Genomic DNA, 18,470 nt, shown 5'->3' with positions numbered 1-18,470 from the left:
CTGCACATAGCAGAATATGTTCTAAGTATTTATAAATAGCTATTCATATATATATATATATATATATATATATATATATATATATAGTATCTGTACATATCTATACCAATATATAATCATGTACAGTACATATATATATGTGTATTTATGAATAAATAGAACATATTCTGCTTTGTAAAGAACATTGGAATGTGAAATATTATTTTTATATTGTGTTAGTGCACAAGTAGGGTTTTAGGTTTTCTTCCACTTTTTTTGCTCCACTGACTTCTATGGGGGAATACGTTAATCCGTGTGCAATATTCTAATTTTGGCTTTTTGCGCTCATTGGGGCCGATTTACTAAGCGGTCAATTGGCCCCAATGCTTCTAATTCCACGTGAGCCTTCAGGCTCGCCGGAATCAGGAATTAAGAAGCAGCGGTCTTTAAGCCTGCTGCTTCTTAAATCTTTTGCAAGCTCTGAGGCATCAGACATCAATCCGCCCGAACGTTTATGATCGGGTTGATTGACACCCCCTGCTAGCGGGCAATTGGGGGCGGTATTCACCAGAATTGCCTATGCAATGTTAAATGCCAACAGAATATGCTGTCGGCATTCAGCGATGTCTGGCTGATACATTGATAAATTGGCCCCATTGTGTTAGCCCACGAGAGAAAACGTTTTACTTTCAACTTGTAATATAACTAAGTGCTACCTAAAAAAATCTTAATTCTAGCTGAGTTAGGGTGCAAGCGGTAGTGTTAAATAACGCTCCACTTGTAATCTGGTCCTAAATGGGGGAAAAACACAGTACACTGTCCCCTTGAAGCTACACCTTATTTAGCTTGTTGGTCATATAATACCTCTAAATATTTGGATAGGTGGCACAAGGTTTTAGATGAATGGGTAGGTGTATGACTTGATGGATCAGGGTCAGAATCAGTGCACTCAAGGTATGTGGTTGGGCAAACCAGAGATGGTTAGGGTGGTGTGTGAGAGTGACTTGGTGTTACAGAGCAGTCTACGGGTGGCAATGATTGAATTGTGGGTTGAGTCAAGGTGTTTCTGGCTGGGTTTAAATTGTCCTCATTTTGGAAGCAGGAGGCGGGACAGTTTCCTTGCCAAAGTCAGGAAATATATTGGTCTACTTAGCCCTTTCCTTAAATATACCCTAACTATTGCTGATTAAAGGGGCATAAAATTAAAAAAATTTCTTTAATGATTCAGATAGAGAATACAATTTTAAACAACTTTTTAATTTACTTCCATTATCTAATTTGCTTCATTCTCTTGGAATCCCTTGTTTAAAACCATACCAAGCTAGGCTCAGAAGCTGAGAGCTAGCTGCTGATTGGTGACTCAGGGCTACACATATATGCCTCTTGTTTTTGCTTACCAATATGTTCAGCTAGCTCCCAGTAGGACACTGGTGCTCCTTCAAGAAAGGATATTAAGAGAATAAAACAAAATTCATCATAGAAGTAAATTGCAAAGCTTTTTACAAATGTATACTCATAAATCATTAATGTTGGGTACGATTTCATGCCCCTTTACTATAAATAACGCATTTCTCTGAGTATACTAATGAAGGTGTTTTTCAATATATTAGCAACATCAGTATCTGTTCATGCTATATTTTAAAAGTTGTGCCTGCAGTAAAAATGGAAAAGACTGATTTTCATGGAACTTTTATTTTCATGTGTGTTTTATTTTAAAGATGCAAACCATCAAAGCTATTCCTGGGGAATGACAAACGGTAGAGGCGTGAGGTCCAGAATAGAAAACAGTCATGTTTGACAACAGAAAGCATTGCATTTGATGAAAAACAAATGGAGTAAAATCTCTGCCAGATGCCAGCACCAAGCAATAATTAGAAAATAAGAAAAATAGCCATCCTTCCAGCTGCTCTTGAGGAAAACACTGCAATACTTGCACAGCAAGGCAGGAAATTGTGATCTAGACAAATGGAATTAGCATAAGAAAAAAAATAATATTGTGCTTTAGCTGCTAGGTAAAAAAGACAACACTGACATTTTTGTGACAGAATTAAAGGGATATTATATACAATTATTTTCTTAAATGAATAAAAAAAATGGTATTTTAAAAACTTATTGAAGTTTTTTGTATTTTGAAAAGCAGATGTTGCTGTGTAGAATAGATCTACTTTTAAATGTCAGACTTGTGGAGTCCAGTCAGTATCAATCAATACTGCTGCATGAGCTCTTCCTATTAACCAATAATGGATACTCAGTTGTTCGCCTTTTCCACTCAGAAACCGTCACAAATGGGGAGGGTGTGGACACAAAGGGGTTAATAACACTAAGCACTGGTTCCCTAAAACATTTAACTTTATAAAGGACCTTAAAGGGACACCAAATTAACCCCCAAATCCTGCTCATACCACCACAGTTTAACAAATCACTGCCACCACCAAGAATAAAGAGGTGTCTTGGAAACCCCAACTACCTCACACAAAATTAACAATTAGGTAACGTACCTTTAACCTTGTCTCTTCAGAGTGTGAATTCAGATATTAGAACCCAAAGACATAATTAGATTTTTTATATGTTTAATAACAAAATACCAATACAGGTTACACAGTGCCAAATTATAAAAACATTCAAAATAACATATGTGCAAACTACAGTTCTTTTGAAATAAAATGGGACATAACATAACACACAATATCTAAGCTTATTACCAAATTCTTGAGATATGTGGAGAACCTGCGTCTATGATGTTACTCCTTCTGGTCCCATACACGTTCTGACTAAATTCTCTGTTACATACAATTAAAAATTTAGCTTTCTTCTTTGTCTTTTCAAGGCCCTCAACCTTTTTATAATTTACGATCAGTCCACCATTCATAGCCAGCATTAACTCCCAGTATCAAGAAGTACCATACAAGAGGAGGGGGGGGGGTCTTAGATCACAACATTACTGAACACAGATATTACACAAAGAAAGGGCAGTTTAGATTAACCTGGCAATGCTGAGACCACAATACCACCTCTGCTGGGTAGCCAATCCAGGTGTCAACTACTCCTCATGAGTGTATCATGACAAATAAGTATAACAGTTTAAGTTCTATAAAGTACTATAATTTCTATAAAAAAATAAGCACTGTCCTGTTGGAACCTAGGTTTTCCCTTATATAGTTCTTCTGCTGAGGAAATATATAACATAACATAGTCAATAAAATAGACTATGTAAACAAGGCTTTGTGGAATATAGTATTGTTAACCCCTTAAGTGTGAATGACGATCCAATGTATTTAGCCTCTTCATCCGTGCCGTCATCCAGGTGTGTGCATTCATAGGTCATCAGGCTTATATGATGCTTGTTTTATGGACTGTTGTGTAAACAGTTTTTACTTTGGCAAAATAAAAGTGAAGTTTTACAACTAGTGAGTGCTCCCCTAGCAATTTATCATTTGAATCCAGACTTGGCCATTAGGAGTGAGCACTCGTTTCTACCCTTGATGCAACCATGATGTACATTGCACTTTGTAATCCGTACTGCTACAACTACCCTACTGAATTGGCCGCTAAGCGAAGATGTCATTACCCGATGCAGAAATATGAGTAACCTGAAGGAGGAATACGGAGGTGTTTTTGCTGAGTGAGTGTCGCTCCTAGCTAATACAAGGGGATTACACAATCGGAGGGGACCGGGTTGTCCGATTAGCCACAGATCCAGCACCGGGTGTTAAACAGAAGTTGCCGGCAGCTTGTGGGTAAGCGTGTTAACGCCTTTTGGTACTTTACTTATCTATTGACACATGATAGGCTGACTTGTTTAGCCATTATACAAGGATGGTTGTGGGCTTAATGTGCATATAAGGGCCTCCCTTTTTGGGAACTGTGTTGCATTATGGGTATTGTAGGCGTGAGAAGATATTTTCTTTAAAAATTACATTTCTTCAAAATGGCACAAAACTTTTAGGGTGAGGGCTATAATCAGGTGCGGCTATATGCAGCACAATATGGGGTATATATTGTTAATTTTCTCAGCAAATTAGATAGATAAAAGGAAAATCTAGGTTCCAACATCATTATTATTAAACATTATGGGCCAGATTACAAGTGGAGAGCTAAATTATCCCTTTCTTGAAAGCATATTTGCGCTCCACTGCGTAATACCAGCGCACGCTAATGTTGACAACAATGCAAACACAAGCTCACGTTCGCATTGCTGGGGAGCATTGCGCTCAATGGGATCCTTGTTCTGATGCCGTCAGAGATGGCACAGAACCTAAGAGCAACGAAGGGAGTAAGAAGCGCAGTGATGGCAGCAATATTACATATATATGTACATGATTATATACATATACAGTATATGTGATGTGTTATTATGTGTATATGCACACAGTTCCCATAGACCGCAATGTAAGGCACTTTTCAGTGCCGTTTTTTTTCTAACACCACACTCCTGCCACTTTACCCCCAAAATACTGTGCTGTTAATTTATTAGAAAATAAAAATGCTACAAATTTAATTTTTTAATAAAATAGCCTCAATGTATGTAGAGATCTGATTATTTTTTAAAAGTGCTACTTGCTACAGAGCGAGCTTGTGGTAGCAAGAATCAGCCACTTGTAATGGCTGGTTATTTTTTGCATGGCCACAAATGGGCAAAGTTGCCTATTTACAGGAGCGCGGATAAATTAAAACTACACTTGTAATCTAGCCCTTTCTATTACAATTGGAAAGTATTATTTAATTGTACCTTTAACTTAGGGAGTTTATAGTATAGAATCAAATTTGGCATGCACCAAAGTGAGTGAAAAAAGGATTCCCCCTAAAAAGGGAAACATTGTTTTCAGCCCTTCGTCATAGTCTAAGTGCTTAATGCTGGTTGTAAAATGGCATCATCAATTGCATGATAAAGTCATATAATAAAAAAGTTCACAAGTAATTTAAAGGTAATTGTGATGTCAGTGTAATTATTTTTTTGCAAGCTGTCAATTAGCCCATATTTATCAAGCTCCGTACGGAGCTTGAAGGGCCATGTTTCTGGCGGAGTCTGAAGACTCGCCAGAAACACAAGTTATGAAGCAGTGTCACAAAGACCGCTGCTCCATAATCTGTCCACCTGATCTGAACAGGCGGACAGACATTGTCGGACATTGTCGGAAATCAACCCGATCGAGTACGGGTTTTGATATGCCTGTAATGTCTCTCCAGTCCACTCCCCTTCACAATTTTGTAGAAAAATATTTGGGCCTCTAGTTATCAAGCTCCGTAAGGAGCTTGATGGCCCCCGTTTCTGGCGAGTCTTCAGACTCGCCAGAAACAGCAGTTATGAAGCAGCGGTCACAAAGACCGCTGCTCCATAACCCTGTCCGCCTGCTCTGAGCAGGCGGACACACATCGCCACAATACAACCCGATCGAGTACAATCGGGTGGATTGACACCCCCTGCTGGCGGCCGATTGGCCGCGAGTCTGCAGGGGGCGGCGTTGCACCAGCAGCTCTTGTGAGCTGCTCGTGCAATGCTGAATACGGCGAGCGTATTGCTCTCCGTATTCAGCGAGGTCTGGTGGACCTGATCTGCATTGTCGGATCAGGTCCGCCAGACCTAGATAAATAGAGGCCAATGAGTGGTTTTGGGTAAATATTATAGTGCCAGTTTTTTCATTTTGATTACCAGATGGATTGAGATTTTGGTGTCATCCTTATAAAGACCCCCTTAGCATGTAAGTCCACAAGCCTAGCTGCTTTGTAGATCACCTTCATGAGAGCTGATTTACAACAGTGAAACTCTAGGCAGGGCCCTTTATCTATTTGTCTCCCATAACTGTTACCTTGCATATTATCATGTCTTTAGCGCTGCGGAATCTGTTGGTGCTCTGCAAATAACTGATAATAATAATAGATTGCAATCTCTTTGGTGATGAATTATTTGATATTGCTGTAAAGTTTGCAATAATTCTAATCTTTTTAATAATTATAATGCTAAATTGTATAATGTGAAAAAAAACTTGATGTGGTATAAATAAAAGTTAAAAATATAGTATCAGCATTTTTTTTTTCCTTTCCAATATAGCTACCAAGTGTAACACGTGCAGTGTACATGTCACAATGTGAATATAAAGAATCAGCTTCAGCTGCTATATTGTGTTAAATTATTGTATAGGTTCCACCCATAATCACTCCCCCTTGATAACCACACCCCTATAGGGACATAATGTTGGGGCCATGGCTATTCAATGCAGCATTGACCTTTCTGTTAGTCACAGAGTCGATATAAGATGTCACCATATGCTACATCCAATGTATCTCTGGTGATAAAGCAGATATTTTTAGAATGAACAAAGGGCATCTTTTTAATCTCTTTCTGCTTCCTGTTGCAATGATCTCATTCTCTGTGTGTGTCCCCCCTCCCTTGCTGTCACAAGCTCTGGTGACATGAGGTACAGATGGTTTCATTCAGAAGACAGAAAGGGACAAGGACCAAACGCTTGAAAAGTTAACATGAGGCTACAAACATAGCCTCCAGTCCATTGCTACTGCAATTCTGCTGCACATTATTTCAGGCGCATAGGGCTTGTTGTGTAATCCTTTCTGCCGAGCTCTCATCCTGCTGAGCAGAGGTCTCAGTTTAAGCACAAGTGCAGCAGTGGGCAAGAATTATAAAAGCAATCACGTGATTTAGTTTTTGTCTGAGCTTCTGTTATCCAGAGGAGGCTTTTGATTTCCTGTCTCCTTGTCTATAGTAATTGGATAACAATATTAGATTCACAGCCTTGCAAGCAGCTGTATCTTCTGTTTGCCATATGTTATGCACCTCCTCACTGGCTATGCCCTGTATTCATAAAGCAACTTAAAGTTAAAACTCTATTATTCACGGTTTAGTGACACTACTTGTTGAAGTAAATGCTTTGTTTTATCAATACAACACAATAGAGGCACAGATGTGGTTTTTAGGTTACTGAAAACTTATCAGCTCTCTCAGGAGAAGAGTTGTAATAACCTCTCAAGTTATATTCCATGACACTGTGCTAGCACTTTTTCCTTCAAATTGCTAGTGAATAAAGTTTAATTTGTTGGGTTTTTTTTAACAAAAAAACTAATTTAATGTAATCAGCAAGATAAGTGATATAACTCAATACATTTTATACAAACAAACCCAGAAATAAATATTTTTATTTTTCCCAGAGTACACAGAAATTAGCCATTTTAAAGAAGAGGAAATAGATGGAAACGTGGAAGCCATAAAATATGATGGAGCAACTCTTAAAGGGATATTGTACTGTAAAATAGTCTCCCTTTTAATGTATTCCCAATGATCCATTTGATCTGCTGAGAGTATTAAATTGTTCAGAAATACCTCCTTAACCTTTATTTATTTGAGTCATTTGAAATGGCTGCTTTTGCTTGTTGAAACAGCCACCTATACTGAAAATGGAAATACTGCTGTACTGACCATAGGTAAAAAAACAAGAGGTAGCTGTAGAAACCACCCTCCCAGGGGAATTAACCAGTCTATTTAAATGGGTGTTGCCACTGTAAATTTGAATATAACGAACTTTTAACAGCTGCTTGCCAGAGTACATTGCCCCTTTAATTCTAATCTTGCGGCACTGCTATAACCTTGGCTGGACTACACGTTTAATATTTACAAACTAGTATTGCTAAATGTGTATGAGTTTGTTTGGCTTATTTAAAGTATCACATGTTATGCTATGGGAAGTAACCAATAGCAAATAATAAATATTAAAATAGGTCTGATAGGTCATTGTTTGTACTGTAACCCCTAGTGCTGGTTTTACACATTTAAAGGTATATTGTATTTGTCATTCAGACAGAGCATACAATTTAAAAAAAAAGTTTCTAATTTACTTCTATTATCAAATTTTCTTCGCTTCCATGACACTTTTTGTTGAAGAGACACCTAGGTCGGTGCCTTGGGCACTACATGGCAGGAAATAGTGCTGCCATCTAGTGCTCTTGAAAAGTAAAACATTCTTGCAAAGCAGATGTTATATAGTCCTCCAAATATGGGCAGGCTCCTGAGCTTACTTCCCTGCTTTTTAGCACAAGATAGCAAGAGAACTAGGACAAATTGATAATAGAAGTACATAAGAAAGTTGCCTGCTCTATCATAAAAAAATGGGTTTGCTATCCCTTTAACATTACATTTTTCATAAAATAAAATGCTTAATTGTACATACTATGAAAAAAAACCTTATACTATGCACTTTTATTATTTCTTTTTTAATGAAAGGGGCAGGATACCCAAATGTTGAAGCATATGAAAACAATGCAGCATGAATGTAAAAACCTGACTAGTAAATATCACCTGAATATCTCTATGTTAACAAGTAAGATAGTTTACCTCAAAATTTCCTCAGTTGCCACATCCCATTGTAAATGGGCTGTAACCAGCCAATCAGAATGCTAGTCCTAGGACTTGCAATAGAGTGTGTGTCTGGCATGTGTAGGTACTGTCATGTTATTTTCCTGTTCAGTTTAAGGCAGTTTACTATGAAATCTCATGAGATTTCAGTCAAATACCATAAGATCACAGCAAAGCAAAGCATGACCTCAGCACTGCTGATTCGCTATTCTTTTGTTTTCTACTTGCAGCTGGACAGTAGCGGAAGGATAAATGTTCACTAAGCACTTACTTTTGTGCTCTAAAGAAATGTTGTGGTAAAATGTCTTCCGATTTTACATAGAGATGTTCAGGTGATATTTTCTTGTTATCTTTGTACAGCTATGCTGCATCATTTTCAAGTGATTTAGCATATAGGTATTATGTCCCTTTAAATTAACCTCTAAAATTGTGACATTTCCACTCTCCTAGAGAGGCTTGACTGCATCCTGAAGAATCTAGTACCCTGACCCTACTTGATCAGTGGGGAGTTTATTTATATGTATTGCACACAGCAGAGGAGATAAATGTACTGAAGATAACTTATATTATTTAATGCTCCTGCTCATGTGCAAACTCCAGTGGAAGTAAGCTTTTTGTGCGTGTCGGTTCGGGTAGTGCTCGTATTAAAAAGTTATCTCTTGAGCGATAACCCGATGTGCGCTAAAAATCTGAAACTTCGAATAGCGTGACCGTGTTAACGTATTCCCCCTAGATGTCAATGGAACAAAAAAAGTAGAAGAAAACCTAACACCCTACTCACGCGCAAACCCGATCGCATATTCTCAAATGCCCTAACCTGACATGAAAGTATTAATATTTCACATTCCAATGTTTTTCACATAACAGAATATATTCTATTTATTCATAAATACACATTTCTACATATATATGATGGTATTGTGGCACAATATATGTCTATATATATATATATATATATATATATATATATATATATATATATACATGATTATATAAAGGTATAGATATATAACATACATAGAACATATTCTGATATGTGCAGAACATTGGAATGTTAAATACTTACAGTAAATACACAGTATAACACTTTTTTAAATATGAATATTGCATAAATATGCTTTTTCATTTGTTCATATACTTGACTGCAAAGGGCTCCAATGCACATTTTATATATATATATATATATATATATATATATATATATATATATATATATATATATATAGGGTTTTTGTGGGGGTACTCGCAGTACTGAGTACCCCCACCTCTGCCAACTCATAAAAGGTAATATTTGTAATCATGTAAATACTCAAGTTTTTACAAGAGGGGGCTGCAAAATACATCAAACATTGTAAATAATGTTGTCCCTTTACTTTTTTCTTAAAGTCACTAAGCAGAATATATCAATCAATAATCAGTAAGTACTGGCACCTTTTTTTTAGTACCGGCACCTTTTCTTTTACAAAAAAAAAACTGTAGGTATATATACAGTATATTGTGGTGACGGAACCACTGAACCACCCTGCCATTTTCGGAAGGGCAGTCTATTGTGGTGACGGAACCACCCTGCCCTTTTCGGAATGGCAGGGTGGTGAAAGAATCCATCCAGGTGGATTATTTCACCACCCCTTTTGCTCTCTCTCCCCCTCTCTTTTGCTCTCTCTCCCCCTCTCTTTTGCTCTCTCCCCCTCTCTTTTGCTCTCACTCCCCCTCTCTTTTGCTCTCACTCCCCCCCCTCACTTTTGCCCTCTCTCCCTCCTCTCTTTTGCTCTCTCTACCCCTCTCTTTTGCTCTCTCTCACCCTCTCTTATGCTCTCTCTCACCCCTCTCTTATGCTCTCTCTCTCCCCCTCTCTTTTGCTCTCCCCCTCTCTTTTACTCTCTCTCTCCCCTCTCTTTTGCTAACTCCCCTCTCTCTTTTGCTCTCTCTTTCCCCCTCTCTTTAGCTCTCTCCTTCCCCTCAATTTAGCTCTCTCCCTCTGTCTTTTTGCTCTTTCTACCCCTCTCTTTTGCTCTCTCTACCCTTCTCTTTTGCTCTCTCTCCCCCCTCTATTATGCTCTCTATATCCCCCCTCTCTTTTGTTCTCTCTCCGCCTCTCTTTTGCTCTCTCTCCCCCTCTCTTTTGCTATCTCTCTCTCCCCCTCTCTTTTGCTCTCTCTCTCCCCTTCTCTTTTGCTCTCTCTCTCTCTACTCTCTTTGCTCTCTCTCCCTCTCTTTTTCTCTCTCTCTCTCGCCTCTCTTTGCTCTCTCTCCCTTTCTTTTGCTCTCTCTCTCTTTCCCTCTCTTTTGCTCTCACTCTCCCCCTCTCTTTTGCTCTCTCTCCCCCTCTCTTTTGCTCTCTCTCCTCTATTTCTCTCTCTCTCCCCTCTTTTTTGCTCTCTCCCCCCTCTCTTTAGCTCTCTCCCTCCCCTCTCTTTAGCTCTTTCCACCCTCTCTTTTGGTCTCTCTCTCCCCTATCTTTAGCTCTCTCCCTCCCCTCTCTTTAGCTCTCTCTCCCCCTCTCTTTTGCTCTCTCTCCCCCTCTCTTTTGCTCTCTCTCCCCCTCTCTTTTGCTCTCTCTCCCTCTTCTTTTTAGCTCTCTCCCCCCTCTCTTTTGCTCTCTCTCCCCTCTCATTTGCTCTCTCTCCCCTCTCATTTGCTCTCTCTCCCCTCTTATTTGCTCTCTCTCCCCTCTCATTTGAACGACAGAAAAAATAAATTTCATCAAAAATAAAAAAATAAAACCTAATCCCTATGAAAATAAAAAAGCCCCCCCAAAAATAAAAACACCCCCTAATCTAATGCTAAGATACCAATAGGGCTTTTTGTAGGGGATTGCCCTAAGTTAAACAGTTCTTTTGCAGTTACCAAAATTTCTAAGTCCCCCCTAACAGTAAAACCCACCACCCACCAAACCCCCAAAATAAATAAACCTAACACTAAAAAACCTAAGCTATCAGCTAATAGAATTTCAGTAGCTCTCATCCTATTGGCTGATTTGAATTTGAAGAATCAAATCAGCCAATAGTAATTCAAGGGACACCATCTTTAATCGTACAAAGAGGATCCTCCACATTCCATGTCTCCACGGTCACCGGTCTTAAGTTCCAGGGTCACCGGTCTTCAGTTCCAGGATCGCCGGTCTTCAGTTCCAGGGTTGCCGGTCTTCATCTCCGCGGTCATTAGTCTTCAGCTCCGCCCTCCGCTCCGCGCCAGATGTTCCTGGAAGAAGAAAGAAGAGGTTGCCGCTTGGAAGAAGACTTCACCGCATGAGACAGGACCTTCTCCGCCAGACTTCAGGACTTCACCGCATGGGACAGGACTCCGCCGGACTTTTTTTATTTTTTTATTTAGAATAGGGTGGGCATTTTGTAAAAGAGCTAAATGCCCTTTTAAGGGCAATGCCCAACAAATGCCCATTTCAGGGCATTGGGTAGTTTCATTTTTTTAGTGTTAGTTTTTTTTATTTTGGGGTGTTTGGTGGGTGGGGGGTTTTACTATTAGGGGGGACTTTGTGTATTTTTAATGTAAAAGAGCTTTTTATCTTGGGGCAATGCCCTGCAAAAAGCCCTTTTAAGGGCTACTGGTAGTTTATTCTTAGAGGGGGTGTTTTTATTTTGGGGGGGATCATAGGGATTATAGGGATTATAGGGATTAGGTTTAATTTTGAATACTTTGATCATTTGGTTTTTTAGTTTCTGTAATGTTAGCCTTTTTATTTTTTGTAATCTTAGCTTTTTTTTTGTAACTTTAGTAATTTTCAGTTTAGTTAATTTGTCTTAATTTAGGGGGTGTTAGGTTAGGGGGTATTAGGTTAGGGGGTGTTAGGTTAGGGGGTGCTAGGTTAGGGGGCTTAGTAATTTAATTATTTATTTGCATTGTGGGTTTTGGCGGTTTAAGGGGTTTATAGGTTAATTAGGTTTATTGCGATGTGGGGTTTAAGGGTTAATAGGTTAATTATGTTTATTGTGATGTGGGGGTTTTGCGGTTTAGGGGTTAATAGGGTAATTAGGTTTATTGCAATGTGTGGGTTTTGCAGCTAAGGGGTTAATAGGTTAAATATGTTTATTGTAATGTGGGGGTTTGCAGTTTAGGGGTTAATAGGGTAATTAGGTTTATTTTGCGATGTGGGGGTTTTGCGGTTTAGGGGTTAATAGGGTCATTAGGTTTATTGCGATGTGGGTGGTTGATGGTTAAGGCATTAAGGGGTTAAGTACTTTATTATTTTGCGATGTGTGGGTATGTGGTGTATGTGTTAATACTTCGTGTGGGTTTTTTTTTTTTTTTTTGTTATACTTCGTGCGGGCGGTGTTTTTTTTTTTTTTTGTAATGCTCCATTTGCCTCCGCTGCATATTCACCAGGATTTAGCTTTGCTGCATCCAGGTGAATTCATTTGGCTGCCTTGCACTGCCAACATTCCATTGAGGATGCGTGCACAACTGCCGACGGCGACGGACATTAAAAACGCAATTATAGTATATATATATATATTTATATATATATATATATATATACACATACCTTATTGTATTGCGCTTTGCAGATATTGCTCTTTTTACAAATTTAAAGTTTGTAGCAACCCTGTGTCAAGCAAGTCTATTGGGACCATTTTCCAACATAAATACACATAATGCACATATATACACATGAGTACACATATATTCACCCCTATATATACACACCACCAGCAAAAATATTATTACTCACTGAAGGCTCAGATGATGCTTAGAATTTTTTAGCAATAGTATTTTTTAATGTACATTGGGTTTTTTTTTTAGCCATAATGCTATTGTACAAAGCACAAAGGAAGCAGCACTCGTGGGGCACATATGAACTTAAAACATAGGTTTATTCAAAAATAATTTAAAAATAGAGGCATAGAACAGCGGATTAACCCCTTACGCATTTCATGCCGCAAACGGGCACTTAATCATAGGGATGGGTGTTACAAAAGGACATCACCTTTTTAAAGGCAAAGTAACCAATCGGTAACCCAGGCAACAAATTTAAAATGCAAACAGTTTAAAAACATGCTCAAATGAACATGATTGTGTTACAAATATGGAAACTGATAGTAAAGCATCAACATGAAAAAACAATTACTAATATAAATATATTGCAATATAATACCATTATTAAAAAAGCATTTTGAAAAAACATTCACAATTGTTTTTCAATTGTATTATACCCATAACATATTACTTGGTATGTCTTTTTTTTTTTTTTTTTTTACATATTACTTGGTAAAAAAAAAATTCCCAATAGCGAAGTGGTTGATAGAGCTCTAAGGAAATAGACCATTTTGTTTTAAATTTTCATATTCTTTACTTAATCTAGCTGCACATGCTCCATATCTCTGAGGACATTGTGAATTCCGATTCAGTATTTCCTTAAAGGAACACTAAAGTCAAAATTAAACTTTTATGAGTCAGATAGAGCATGCAACTGTAAACAACTTTCCTGTTTAGTTCCATTATCAAAATGTGCACAATCTTTTAATATACACATTTTTAGAGGCACCAGTTCCCACTGAGCATGTGCAAGAGTTTACAGTATATATGTATATGCATTTTGTGATTGGTCAATGGCTGTCACATGATGCAGGGGGAAGGAAATGTAACTTACTGTGAAATTTGTGAGAAAAAATCTACTGCTCATTTGAAATTCAGACTTGGGGGACGATCTATCTTTCTACGGGTGGACATGATCCTCTGTAGCATACTCTGTCTGCATTTATCATTGCACAATTATTTCTCGTGAAATGCTTGTGCAATGCCGCCCCCTGCACATTCGTGGCCTCTAGCAGGGGGTGTCAATCATTCCGATCTTATCAGATCGGGATGAATGCTGTCCGCCACCTCAGAGGTGGCAGACAAGTTAAGGAGCAGCAGTCTTAAGACCGCTGCTTCTTAACTTCAGTTTCAGGGGAACCTGAATCTACCCCTAAATGCTTTTGCATTGCCTTTTTAGTATGCATTTGCTGATTATGCAAATCTACTGTATTTAAAGTGATGGTAAATTATTTGGTACTTTAATGTAGCATATTAAAGTACATGCCACACACACTGAAATTGCACTATACAATTATTTTTTTAATCTGAAAGTAATATATTCTGTTATTTCAATCTTACCCCTTCTCCTTGTATCCTCCACCCCTTCAATGTGCTTTGATCTGTAGTGAAGTCCCACCCGCTCTCTAGTAGATGCCAATGCATGCTCCTGATTTCCTGAGAAGCTCTGCATGTCAGAAAGCCATAGCTGTATGCTAGCAGTATGACTAGAAAGAGGATTGGTGGCACAGTGAAAATATCACAAGAAAAAAAGGAGGGCCAGCGGGGGGTTTAAAGTCAAGTAAACTATGGAATGATTTTAACTGTTTCAGGCTACATTATATATTATTACACACACAATTGTGTGAGAAACTCTAAGTTTACCATCACTTTAATGGTCCTTTAATCTTCCCTTGCTGGCTCAGCTGCGTGCCTGATAGTTATTCCTATAATTCTGGTATATGGGTGGGACTTGGTATTCAGAGAGGTATGAACAGAAAAGATGAGGACCTTGGGTATTGAAAGTAGATAAAGCTGTATGACAGTGCAAGTGTTAAAGGCAGGTGAGCGTGATTAGTTGGCTGTTACTTTCCTTCTGTGACTATTTATCCTGGGTTTACATAGCGGTCAGATTTACTGTCTCAGCTGTCTTACTCAGGGTCTGATATTTGAAACTTTGTCGCTTAAGCTAGATATAAGAAGTCTTGTCGGTATGACGAGGCCCTTAAAAACAATTTAGAAACACATATTTTATCTTGAGAACTATTTATGTGTCTATGTAGTGTTCTTTATATGAAACAGAGACTCCTACTTTACAACACAAGGTCTAAAAAATCCCAAACTCTTTGTGTGATTTCTCTCCATGAGGGCAAGGTGCTTATTCTCAAGATCTGGCTATGGTAATATAGATATTTATGAAATTATTTTAACAATGGTTTGGCCACTTATGAGCTACAACACAAAAGGCTGAGAAATGTTTATTAAGAGCACCTTGAATGATGGTTATATGGGTGGTTGACATGAGGCTGTTTATCATCTTTACCATCCATAAGACATATTGAATTAGATATTGATTTTTTTTCTTCATATTTAAGAGCAGTTCAAGAGGTCTAGGGGTAGGGCAGTGAATTTTTATACACTAATAAAATCATCTATTTTGCTAAAGTGTTTTGTGGTCTATAGCATCAGTTAATGTATTTATTAATATGGGGATATCAGGAATTGAATGAATATATATATATTACATATATAACAAACACATTGAAAAAGAACACAAGCTCCGTACATTACATGAGGGTTTCCTGTAAGCGTTGTGTTTTACTGCCAACAGGAAAGTATTTACACTGTTTGTTACAAGTCTTTCGATTATCAGGTCTTAGGTTCCATGTTGATGAAGACTTCTGGTTGGCATCACCTCATTTTGATGCACTGCTTCCTTCCCTATTACACTTCATTGTGCCATTTTGCACGAGCCTTATGCTTTGTGTTTGACGTGGCTTTGATCCTTTTTGTGCCTTGTGACATATTTTCTTGATGCTTCACATGATTCCCAGAATTTATTGCAGGGTTTCCCTGATTTACTATCAGTTTTAGTATTGACCTTCTTGATCCTCTGTGTATGAACCTGCACTACCTGCCCTGATCTCTGGCACGTGTCACTTTGTTATTCTATTCTGTTGCTGTGTACTTTCTGTATAAGTAAACGTTTCACCCTAACATTGATATTCCTAAGAGAATATTTCCCAGTGTTCTAAGCAGCATTCAACCTCTTAAACCAGCTGAATGTTCCACCTTACTTATGGTCTGCTTCTATAAGCTAATTCTTGTTCTGACTTTCGCTCTCAGTCTGGGGTGGTGTATTGAATTGTTTGGATGTAATATATATCCACTTCCAGAGGTTCGTGTTCCTAGAAAACTGCCTCCAAACATTTACATCTGTTGGTGGGGATGGCCCAACACATTTTTGGATCATGTGACTGTTTCGTCAGAACCAAGGTGCTTTTGATTGGGTCCTAGGAGTATTATATAATGAAGGGGTCTCATTCTATTTTAAAGAGAGAAGGAGGAATAGTTTAATCCGTGAGACATTTTGTTTTCGACATATGGGGCATATTTATTAAGCTCCTTATGGAGCTTCATGTCCCGGAAAAAGAAGTTATAAAGCAGTGCTCCATAACCTGTCTGCCTGCTCTGAGGCGGTGGACAGAAATCGACAGAAATCAACACGATCGAATACAATCGACACGCCCTGCTAGCGGTTGAATGGCTGTGAATCTGCAGGGGGCGGTATTGCACCAGCAGTTCACCAGAACTGTTGGTGCAATGATAAACGTTGAGAGTGTATGCTGTCGGCATTTATCGATGGGCTGCGGACATGATCCGCAATATCGGATCATGTCCGCTCACAGAATTATAAATAGGCCCCATGGTCAGTGTATATTGAGACATCTTGGTGTGTAATGAACACACATGTATATTTGTAATGTTTAAATTATATGTGTAGTTTCCATTCTCTGTTTACAAAGGAACCAATGGAGAAAGGTGGCTTTGTTAGTGATCTCAGTTATTAAATTATATATGATCAACTAATTAATAAAATGGGGCCGACTTATGAAAGTGTGAGCTGACATGATACAATGTACCGTATCATGTCCACCGCACATGATAAATGCCAACAGCATACTCATGCCGCCTTCTGCAGATTCGCGGCCAATTGGCCGCTAAAAGGGGGTGTCAATCAGCTTGATCATATAGGATCGGGCGGATTGATGTCCACAGCCTCAGAGGAGGTGGACAAGTTTAGACTGCTGCTTCATAACTGCTGTTTCCGGAGAGGCGTGGAAACAGGGGCATCAAGCTACATTTGGAGTTTGATAATTCGACCCCTATATGTGGATTTCCATGAAATAATAAAACATTAATTTGCTTTTTCCAGATATTTAATTTGATTTGTTACTACAAATTCAGCAAAGTGTTAATTTGATGTCCACACAGATGTTAATGAATTTGTCATTGTGATTTTTTAATGAACAATGAACAAGAGAAGCTTATCCTAATATAGATGATAATAATCCTTTTACTGTAAACTGCTGCAATCTCATAGGTTTTTAAAGGAATCAGCAAGTGATATATACATTGTAAGGCCTTTCTCTCACCCCAATGTCTATGAACTGTTACTGTTTTTTCCTATAAGTAAAGTGGCATTTTTGTGTAATTGTAATATAAATACAACTTCTTGTTTATCTATCTATCTTTTTTATTTTCATTTTTTTTAAGGCCTGTAAAGGGATAACCAATGATACCAAGAGAACCAAGCAAATATGATAACAGAAGTACATTTAAATGTGTCTATAAAATTGCATGCTCTAACTGAATCATGAAAGTTTTGTTTTGACTTTCGTGTCCCTTTTCTTTAGTCGTGGCCACTGTGGTGGAGCAGAATGAACTTGTGCAAACCATTTCCCACTTTTTTTTAGCCCATATTGTTGACTGAGTGTAACACTATAATTTGCATGCAAGCAATATTGGGTTTTCGAGGCTGTTTGCGTTCAAATTAAATTCTGCCTGTATTACAAGTTGAAAGTAAATGCAAACACGTGAGCACAATCTTGATTTATGCTTGAATAATTACTGTGGCCTCAGAATCTGGTTAACTGTTGCGGTCGACAAAAAAGCAGCACAGTTACACTCATAATAACACATAAGAATTATTGGAAAAAATATGCATACAAAGCAATATATATATTTATTTATTTATTTAGATATAAGGTCTCAGGTGTTAGGAAAATAAAGGACTGCAAAGGGATTAACAGAGATACATAATACATACACATGTCTAAATATGTATATATATATATATGTGTGTGTTTATATCTGTGTACATATATTATATGTATTTAAATAAACATGTAAAATCATATTTATGTAATATTCATATTTAATAAAGTGTTTGTGTATTTACTGTAAATATTTAAAATTCCAATGTTCACATAGGGGAATATTTTCTAAATATTTTTAAATAGATTTATATATATATATATATATATATATATATATATATATAACTGTATATATCTATACCTAGGTATAAACATGTATA

Source organism: Bombina bombina, chromosome 5 (assembly GCF_027579735.1).
Source record: "Bombina bombina isolate aBomBom1 chromosome 5, aBomBom1.pri, whole genome shotgun sequence".
In the NCBI taxonomy this organism is placed as follows: domain Eukaryota; kingdom Metazoa; phylum Chordata; class Amphibia; order Anura; family Bombinatoridae; genus Bombina; species Bombina bombina.
Note: the sequence above shows the minus strand (reverse complement) of the source record.